The sequence below is a fragment of the Clarias gariepinus genome, chromosome 4 (genome assembly GCF_024256425.1).
Source record: "Clarias gariepinus isolate MV-2021 ecotype Netherlands chromosome 4, CGAR_prim_01v2, whole genome shotgun sequence".
NCBI classification, from domain to species: domain Eukaryota; kingdom Metazoa; phylum Chordata; class Actinopteri; order Siluriformes; family Clariidae; genus Clarias; species Clarias gariepinus.
Window position 1 is genome coordinate 512,617 of NC_071103.1, and position 11,309 is coordinate 523,925.

Below are 11,309 nucleotides of genomic sequence, written 5' to 3' on the forward strand. Positions count from 1 at the left end.
TGCTGGAGTGGAAATTATATAGGTGACATCATTGGTACAGTGCAGAGAGGACAGACTGAAAGATATAGAAACTGCTCGTTTCAGAGCTCTGCACACATAAGAGATGGACAGAGATGATGTTTGTTCCATATGCTCTGTTGGTTTGCATTAGTTTTGACATGTGAGTGCCTGCGTGCCTATATCCGTCTTAGCATGTCACTATATTTTTCATAACTACGGGACATGGAGGTATAAGAAAAGGGCCTGGCATACCATTATCTTGTTAAAGCCATGTAGCCATTTAAGCATAATCAAAACACTGCATTGTGCCACTAGCTCTTATGCTGTGGAACTTGGGGTGTTTTGCAATGTTTAACAAACCAATAATCTGTTTATGAACCCAGTTACTTTAAGTCATTAAGCTGTTGGGTTTATATGCTCATGGAAATAGGTACAGTTAATGACGCTCTGTTGTGAGCACAGTGCTCAGTATTTATTAGTGGTGGAGTTTGTGGACTTTCAAGGGTAGGCACAAAGCACGCATAAAAAAAAGTTGGGAAAGACAGTGAAGGTGGACTCATCAGAGATCATTACATGTTTCCCATTGTCCACAGCCCAAGATTTTAGCTGCTGGCACCATTGGCATTGGCACGAGTAACCAAAGGTTTGGCTAAAGCAGCCCGGCCATGTACATTGACCCTGTGGAGCTTCCGACGAACAGTTTTGGTGGAAACAGGAGAGTTGGGGTTCACATTTAATTTTACAGTGAGTTGGGCAGCTGTGTTATGTTCTTATGTTTTTTGGATACACTCTGGGTTAGCACCCAGAAATCCAAGATGGCGCCGGTGAGGTCGACTGCCGTTATGACTGCTTTGACCTATCTTCGTACATTAGGTATGATAGAGCCACTCTTGTTTCTTTTGGTATACAATGTACTCACAATTCAAAGTTTTTAACTCCGGATCCGAGCTGGCCGAGTGAGATCCTGAGGGAGAACAAAGGACGTGACGCGAAGCGGCGGCCCAGAGGGATCCCTAGCGTCAGGAACAGGCTGAGAGCCCGTGTACACCGCACACCTCTGCCTAGCATCCTGCTCGCCAATGTCCAGTCACTGGAAAACAAACTCGATGACCTCAGGGCCAGGATAAAGTTCCAGAGAGACATTATTGTGGGCAGTATAAGGTACACCTGTGCACTACTCATGATGTCATATCAGCATCTTGATGTGGCACACCTGTGAGGTGGGATGGATTATCTCAGCAAAGCAGAAGTGCTCACTATCACACATTTAGACTGATTTGTGAACAATGTTTGAGAGAAATGGTAATATTGTGTATCTGGAATGAATTTTAGATCTTTAAGTCCATCTCATGAAAAATCGGAGCAGAAACAAAGGTGTTGCGTTTATATTTTTGTTGAGTGTAGATATAGGTATATATTAACTCATGCTAGGGTACTTTTACTATGCTGAAGTACCATTTAAAGCTATTTATTAGTTAACTTTGAATTGCTGACTTACTTTTACATTTTTTATTCTTTTCAAATGCAGATTGACCTGTGTATCAACATATTAACCTGTATATCAGCTGGATAACTAGCGATTGCTTTAGTAATGGCCTCTAAAAGACAATTGATTATTACAGAAAGTGCGAGTTGATGCCCATGCACTGATCAGAAACTATTAAAATGTTGGATTTGAATTAAAATGACACACACGTGTGTGTGTGTGTGTGTGTGTGTGTGTGTGTGTGTATATATATATATATATATATATATATATATATATACACATATATACAAACAAAATCTCTCTAAGTACTGTAAGTAAGCATGATAATTAATAATGAATAATTATTATGTTCCTGTGTTTATGCAGTAATTTGGTCATGTTTACTCCATGGGTGAACACGATGATTTAAGAATTTAAATAAACATGAATATGTACCTCATGGGTGAACACGACCAAATTACATGTTGCTAGGGTACGTTTATACCATTTAAAGCTATTTTTTATAATAAGTGGTGCCGAGGTGTATAATAAACCAAAAAGAAAAAATAGAAGATTGACAGCTATTTATTTAATTATATAAAAATATAATAATTATATTATGTTAAAAATCAATCCACATTAGTAAATACTGTACTACAGAGTATAACAGGGAGACAGGTGTTCAAACCCAAGCCGATACATCCTCTTAAAATTCATGTTTGGGAAGCCATTTCTAGACTTGGACCAGGACCTATTGCCATCTTTGAAGAAATAATGGACAGGTCTTTCTTCGAAGAGGCGATTATAAAAGGAACCGCTACACTCCCACACATTTAACTATGAAGTCTAATTTAATTGTTACCATTAAACATTTCATATCTATTTATATTTATTTTTCTATTTATGTTTATGTTTTGCTGGCGAAATACATTTTAGGCAGAGACGTCTGCTCGGTCTTATTCATTTGTTTTAAAAACCCCAATTCTGCGACTTCCCCCAGCAGCGAAACCGGTTTGATAACTTCACACCCATTGTGAATGAAAGGTGAGAAGGGGGATTACAGTAACTGGGGTTCTGTGGGTGCGCGTTGTATTCAGAGAATAGAATAAAACAAAATCATGTTTGCTTCAGCATTGGAAACAATATTGTATTAGGCTAACTTTATTAAAGATTATACACTTTTGTTATTTTTGCTGAACAGAAAATAATAGTGGGCTGGTAGGAATGTTATTTTTCATTTAACGTAAACGGCTAAATAAAGTTAAATATACACAATAAATTAATAATTGCGTTTGCTTTACATTTGAGCAGTCATGTGTAAATATCTTTTTGAAGACCTGTTGTTCTCTGCACAGTGTATCTGCACTGAGAGAGTGTGTGTATGGAGGCAGACCGGTCTCATAAATAATTCACAAAAAAGACACTATGTTCACATGCGTAACCTAATTCACATGCGTAAAAAATGCTAATTCACGTGCACAAAAAAATATATATTCACAAAAAACACATTCATGTGCATAAAAAAAATACATATTTATAATATACAATTCACATATGTACAACTGTGTAAAAAATTTAGAATGTTTAAAATTTACGAGTGCATCATGGGCTGTGCATGTGAAAATCGACTTAGATGTGTGAATATCACTGGATTTGTGTGTGTGTTTTTGAGACTTTGCTGGCACGTTGGAGCGTCATTCGTGCTCTTTAGCCAATCAGATGTGACCTTACTATTTAGCCAATCACAGGCCTGCAGGAGCGCTCGAGTAGCTCAGCTTTACACACCTTTTGCGCAGTCTGATCTGTTTATTGTTTAGTGTATATTTAAAGCACATAAACACAATTAAAAAATATTGTGTCAGGGACGGGCGTGGACGGAGGAACGACCCAATAGCAGAAGAGAGATGATTTAGACTGATTTTATTGAATGCAGCAGATTTAAATGAACAGGGACTGGGAAGAGCAAAGAGTGTGTGTGTGTGTGTGTGTGTTTGTTTAAGTGTGTGTGTTTGTTTGTGTGTGTGTGTGTGTATGTGAGAAAGAGACCTGGCAAAGTGCAGGGGAGTACCCTGTGACGCAAGGAGTGGGTGGGCGATGACGTTGGGGAATCCTCCGCGAACTTGGAAGTGGAGCGCGCGATAATATATACTTGTCGGAGATGGTTAAGATGAGTACTGGGGTCTTTTGAGTAAACAACAAGGTCGTTGATATAAACAAAACAATATTTCCTGATGGCTTTAGCCAAAACGGAAGTCATAAGCCTCTGAAACGTCGACCCAGCATTCTTCAGGCCAAAGGGAAGTCAGAAAAACTCATACTGATTGTTTTTGGTGATAAACGCTGTTTTTGGGATGCTGTCCAGATGCATTGCCACCTGCCAATATCCACTACGCAAATCTTATGAGCTGAATACAGTAGCCCCATAAAGTGCCTCCAAGATCTCATAGACCTGGGGCATAGGGAAGCCATCTAGTGGTGTTTTGCCATTGAGAGCCCTAAAGTCCTAATTGGCCACATGCAGGGAGACTTGCTTTACAGTTGCTTTGGAAGTAGGAGGGTGTGAGCAACTATTAGGAGAGGGAGGATGAGGGGAGGAGGATGCGACCGGTTGCGCCTCTTCATGCACTCCACCACGGAATGGCCTATATTGTTCAACTGCTCCTCACACTGCTTTTTTACCTTCTGACACAGTTGCTGCATCTTCATCTGGGCATTCTCCAATTTACGTTACAGCTGATCCATTGTGGCACAAAAGTAAATGTATATACACTTTGGATATATATCATTAGTGTCTCTGGTGGTCCTTACTCTACCCTGATTTCTGTTAACGGCTTGTTACTGTTTTAATTAATAGTAGCAAGGTTGTTACAGTGGCACCCAACGTGGGACGGGAGCCCGTAACCAGGCAACCGCCTGTTACACCAGGAGTGAGTTGCAGTACTCCAGTCTTAAAATAACAAGAGGCTGAGCAAGCACCTGAGTAGCCTGTGAAGAAAGAAATGGACAGATTTTACTGATGTTGTAAAGAAGAAACCAACAAAAGTAAGGTTGGCGATGTGTGGGAAAAATGACAGATGTTGTCCACAGTTACCCTAAGATTGCAGGCAGTGGCTGAAGGAGTGATTTGTTTGTTGTCCAGGGATATCACACAGGTGGGGATGATTTGCCAGGAATAAACAGCAGTTCGGTTTTACTCAGAGCTTCAGCTGATGAGCTGCTATCCAGGATGAGATGTCAGACAGAATAACTCCTGCCTTCTTAAAAGCAGCAGAAACCCGACCAGATGATATGGAATGGTTGAGGATAGTTGTTGTGAAAGGAAGTGTGTGTCTCGTGAGATGGCCTGGATTAGGTTCAAGTCACAGTCTCCAGTAGTGGAAAGGAAAAGGGGTCTGGGTCTGGGAGGGATGATAGTGTGCATTAAGACACAGAGCAACGGGAGACAGAGTTAAGTTTTCTGTGGGTAAAAGAGAAATTTTGATGGTTAGCTTTAGACAGAATAAGAAGGGGTGATGGTGAAGGATACCAGGTAATGATCAGATTTATGAAGAGGAATAGTAATTATATCTGTGATTGGGGGCAGAAAACGAAGTCAAGAGAATTATTTCCCCTGTGTGTGGGAGGGCAAGTGTTTAGAGTTAAAGAGAAGCAGTTAAGAAGAGGAAGAAGGAAAGAGGATTGGAGTTTCTCAGAGGGGGGGTTGAGAGAAGTATTATCAGAATAATCGCTTAATCAAGTGTGATGTCCATTGAATGTTGTCATAAATATAGATAGTGATGCACGGTTTTGTGTGTGATTAAACTCAATGCAGATATTGTACGTTTTTCTGTCCTAATAGAGTATACAGAACCTGAGCCATGCAGGGTATGGTGTATGGTGTATGTGTGTGAGGCGTGTGGGGTGTGCGCTGGGGAATGTTGTGTGTGCACCCAAACCCTACCCTTATTTTCAAAATCTTACTTCAGGCTTATATGGTAAATTTGTCATCAGACCTTATTATGAAATTAAAAAAAAGATAAATTTTTAGGTTTATTGTGCATTGGATTTTAACATGTAATAAATCTTTCAATAGTGTTTAATCAGCACTGTTTTCTTTAAAATAATGTTAATTTTGTCATTACTTCCATCTCCATTTAACACGAGGATTTTTGCCTGTTGAATGCTGCTGAACAGGCACAGACACAGCCGACAGGAGCTTGGTGGCCAGGTTTCAGGACAGACTTCACCCAGAGATTCAATTTGAACTCACTTGTAGGGATGCCGAAATGTCCCTTGATGATTGCATCACCCTAGCTATCAAGCTGGATCAGCACCTCCGCGGCCAGCAGCGTCGCACCTCACTCAGAACTTCGGCGAAAAGATACGAGCCCAGCCGCAAGGATAGCCCCAGTAAGTTGCAGCCAGGTTTGCGCGAAGGGTCCCGACCAGAACCGTTGGACGTGGGCACATCCCACCTATCGGCGGCAGAGAGGAAGCGGAGAATGACAGCAAGGTTATACCTGTACTTTGGGGGAGGTGTGGGGGGGGGGGAATCACAGAGTTAGCACATGCCCCTTTTTAAAAGTAACGCACCTCACACCAACTTGCACACACTAACCTTTTTGTTTACCAGCACAAATTTCTTGTAATAATCACACCTTGTCTGTTTTTCCCCTAAAAGATTCCGGGTCGGCTGGAAATTTCTTCTCTTCATCTATAATTTCCTCACTGCGAGCTCCAGTGTTGAAGCTTCCATGCCTGATATCAGTTAAAGCTCTAGATGGCAGTACCTTAAAACAGTCGCCTCTTAAACTAATTTTAGCTCCCCTTCGATTAACTTTTTCGAGTCACACCAAAGAAATAAAATTTTTTGTGCTTCCTCGGTCAGACCAGTTTGTCGTGTTGGGTCTGCCATGGCTTAGCTTCCACAATCCTAATTTTTATTGGGCTAACTTACGCATCTCATCCTGGGCCCCTGGATGCACGAAATTATGTAAACGATTGCCATTAACGGTCCAGACCACTAGTATTGAAAGCCCGCGGTCCCAAGTATCAATCGAAGTGGCATCAGAGTATTCAAAATTTAAAGATGTGTTGAGTGTTAGGGCAGCAGCACGACTTTCCCCTCATCGTTCGTGGGATAGAGCTTCTGCCGGGAAAAACACCGCCTTGCTCGCATATTTATCCATTTTCCCTGGAGGAGACCAGGGCAATGGAGGAATACGTCGGCGAGGCTCTCTGTCAGGGGCTCATCAGCAGGTCCACGTCTCCTGCATCGGCAGGTTTCACTTCTTGACCGAGTGACAATAGAAGCACATTCCAATTTGTCATCCGGACACCCCGGCGTAACACGCACTATGAAAATCCTAGCATGAAAATTTTGGTGGCCTAAAATGAGGAAAACCTTGAGAACAGTAGTTTTATCTTGTACAATCTGTGCGACAACAAAAAACCCACATTGTTTGCCCGTTGGTAAATTAATGCCCCCTACCCAGGGGTGGGACAAAGTCATTGTTTGGCAAGTCACAAGTAAGTCTCAATTCATTGCCCCAAGTCCCGAGTCAAGTCCCGAGTCAAGACAGGCAAGTCCCGAGTCAAGTCCCAAGTCAAAGGCCAACAAGTCTCAAGTCAAGTCCAAAGTCCTACGGTTTGACTTTCGAGTCTTTTCAAGTCTTTTTAGCAGAAAAATAAATTGTATACAGATTATGTATGGTTGTAAGATCTGTATTTATTAAACAAACCTTTTTTCATGAAAGAACATTGCTCAGATACATAAAAATACAAATGTTAGTAAATGCTAGTAGCAATGTAAAATGGTAGCACAAATTCTCAAGTAGGCTACTTCATACAAACAATAACGTTGTTTTCTTCACATAACAAGAACTTTGCTCCCTACCCTGCGTGATACACTCACGTAGGCTACCTTATAGAAACAATCCGGTGCTGTGTCGAAGTTGATTTCCCCATCAGGATGCGTTTTTTTAGCCCCACCCCCGTGAAAAGGCCACAGGGAACGCGCATTTAGGAGAAGGCTCACCCGCGAAGGGTTATGCGCGTACCACTGAGATTCTACGGAGCGCAGTAAAGAATAAAAAGGACAGTTAGTGTTTTTTAATCCCTGACGAACTCTGGCCAACAGGATGTGTTTCCCTTGTTATCTTGGACATATTTAGAATGATGAACCTCGGCTGAGTCACTTGTAGGCTGTAAACATGTCAGTATTTTGTCTGATATTTCATATCAAATATGCCTTTTCAGCAAAACCATAATGCCAAAATAGAGACCTTAATTATACACATTAGAGACATTAATAATAATAATAGTAATAATAATTATTAAATATATAAATTAATAATAATAATAATAATAATTATTATTATTATATTATAATTAAATATTACATAATATAATATTAATAATAATAATAATAATAATTATTATTATTAAATATATAATAATAATAATAATTATTATTATTATTATTATTATTATTATGCGAGATAATTAGCATTTTATCCGTGTGATGTCAATTTACTAGGTCACATTATTTGAATAAACCCAAACTGCATATAAAAGAAATCAGCACTCGCAGTGGTCCATTTTTTATATTAAATATATACTGTATTTAAAAAAAATCCCTTGATAAAATAGCATAAACAAATCATGGGTAGTGTATACCAGTGATTAAATATAAACAATACAACGCATGTACTAATATGTTTACAGCCTACAAGTAACTCAGCCGAGGTTCATCATTCTAAATATGTCCAAGATAACAAGGGTTCATCCTGATGGCTAGAGTTCGTCAGGGGATTAAAAAATGCTAACAATTTCCTTTTTGGCCTTTACTGCGTTCCGTAGAAGCTCAGTGGTCTGCGCATAACCCTTCGCGGGCGAGCCTTCTCCTAAATGCGCGTTCCCTGTGCCGATTTCACGGGGGTGGGGCTAAAAAAACGTATCCTGATGGGGGAACCAACTTCGACACAGCACCTGCTTTCAAAATCCCGATCAGTATGAACCAGCAGGGGTTTGCAGATTATAGTGTTTGAAAGGTGACGTTGAGGAAATGTACAGTCTCATTGATATAAGCATGCAGCTAGTAAATTACTTAGCTGATAAGGTAGTCTTGACATTCATTCAAAACTTACCTCAAGTGTCGAACAAAGTTGGAAGTTGTGGCACCTCCGTCTGTAATCTTCGACCCGCATGTTTTACATACTGCTATTTGTTTTTTGTTGACCACCTCGTAATTTTTATTGCCGAACGAAACTATCTTCGGTATCATTTCGCAAACTGGCGCGTTCACGTTGTTGTCACGTTGGACGCTGTCGAATCAAAAGAATCTACAGTACTTTGATTGAATGTCGTGCCGAATGCGCGCATGGTCTCTGTCACACACACGCGCACAGACACATAAACAGAGATAGAGCGGTCTGTGTTAACATACTTTTTATCTTTGGGCTTTTTATGGGAAGTAACAAGTCTTTACAAGTCAATAGGCGCAACTCCAAGTGAAAGTCATTTATGTTAAAGTCCAAGTCGGGTTGCAAGTATTTTTATATTTTGTCAAGTCGAGTCTAAAGTCATCAAATTCATGACTCGAGTCTGACTTGAGTCCAAGTCACATGACTCGAGTCCACACCTCTGCCCCTACCAACACCAAATAGACCCTGGTCTCACATTGCTGTGGACTTTGTCACTGATCTGCCGGTGTCTAAAGGGTATACAACAGTTTTAGTAGTAATGGATTGGTTCTCCAAGGGATGTCGTTTCATCCTGTTTAGCTCCCTCCCATCAGCCCTCCAGGTGGCAGAAACCCTATTCGAGACAGTGTTTCATTGCTATGGCATCCCGGAGGATATTGTTTCCGATTGTGTTCCCCAATTTATTGCCAAAGTCTGGAAAGCATTCTTCTAGAAGTTGGGGACCACTGTTAGCCTAACGTTGGGCTATCACCCCGAGTCAGATACCTCCGTGCATACTGTAGCAGTCGACAACATGAATGGGCGAACTGCTTAATTAGGGCGGAATATGCGCAAAACTCGTTATGCCACTCCGCAACCGGCCTGACGCCGTTTTCAGTGGTTCAAAAAAGCAGAGAAAGTATGGAAGGATGCACACATAAAGATCTCAACAGAGCCTTCACTCCCAGGGGCTGTGGAAATAGACGGCGCCTCTGCATTCAGAGTCAAAGAACTAATAGACTCACGGAAGAGAGGGGGTTCCCTCCAATATCTCGTGGATTGGGAAGGGCACGGTCCGGAGGAACGAAGCTGGGTTCCGGCCAGAGACATCTTAAACCTTGAGCTCACCGCAGCGGTCAACAGAGCACGGACGGATCATCCCGCACCATGACCCCCGGGCCGCCCCACCCGCCGGCAATCCCATCCGGTTGGCGGGTCCCTACTCCCTCCAACAACGCAGCAAGAGCGATTACAGAGCACATTCTGCATTTGCATCTGTCTTCTAGCCCTGAGAATCATGACATTCATCAGTTTATTCGGGAGCACATTTCTGAATGGCCCAGTGGAATAGAGTTAGACTTTCCCCTAAATGGTATCCGTAGTTTTTGTTTACATTGCTCTTATACCACCAGTGTTAAAACACTTTTATGTTTTTGTCATAAGCCTGAAACTATTTGTTTATTATTTTAATTTTTAAATAACTATATTTATTAGCTTCTTCCTCTTCTGGGAGCGGGGGACAGGGAACTCTCCCTTACTCTGTGCTGTCAATGTGCTCATCTGTTTCATTTATCAGTCTGGTGCTAATAAACTACATCATGGTATTTTCAGTGGATGCCATTGCTGTGCTTGATTTGCGCATGCTAGAGCCGGTCAGGTGTGTCAGATCGGAAGTGGGAATGGAACATGCATTACCCGAGCATAACTACAAACGGATGATATAATTATGATATAAATCTTCACTTTTATATAAAAGGCCCATTTAATTCCCCTAATTTATTTCCGGTTTATTTAACATGCCAGTTTTTTTTTTTAACTGAATCTATTTGCAAGAAACTGGAGATAAACATCTCAGCTCTTTACTGTGGTTTCTGACACAGTAACTGTGGGTTGATTTGTACAGCAAACATGGGATCAAGTACTTTAATCTTTGTCTTTCTCCATTTTTCTCCTCTGATTAAAAAACTCCTAAGGCTTTTAAAAGTCCTACCCACTACTCCTAACAGTTTTTATTTAAGAAGCTTTTCCAAGCATTAAGATAAATAACTTCTATGTTTACTAGAATCTAGTCTTTAAGGAGAATTCTTAGGAAACTTGAGAATTTCATCAGTAGAACTCCGCAAGAATTAATAAATACAACCCCTGAGGTTTAGGACTTATTCTTATTAAAAATAATAAAAATAATAAAAAGAAGGAGTAAAAGAATCTCTCTCAGGTTGACACTGTAACATTTGCACTCAAGCAAGACACAAGTTTCATTGTTTAAAAGTTGAGTGGACGCTGAAGTAATTAAAATCGAAATCTTGGTGTTTATGATTGTAACTGAAATCACAAACCTCTTTATTACACATTCTGGATGTGAGAAGTGTGAGATATGGTCCTATCCGGAGAGTGCTAAAGACGGGACATTGATTATCATAACGATTATCAAACTGGCGCCAAACTGGCTGTCCTGTGAAAGAATGTAGATGGACCAGAATGCTGATGGTCAGTAGACAGGTGTGTACAGAGCTGATGGGAGGAGATCACACAGATAACAGGTGTGTTTTCAACACAACTTATTCTGTTTCACTTTTAAACAGACACACCTGTGGGTTTTTTCCCTTGTATTCCTTTATATTCTGATTATACCAGCAATGTGTTATTGCAGGTGTAACTGAGTTTCCAAGCTATTTTAG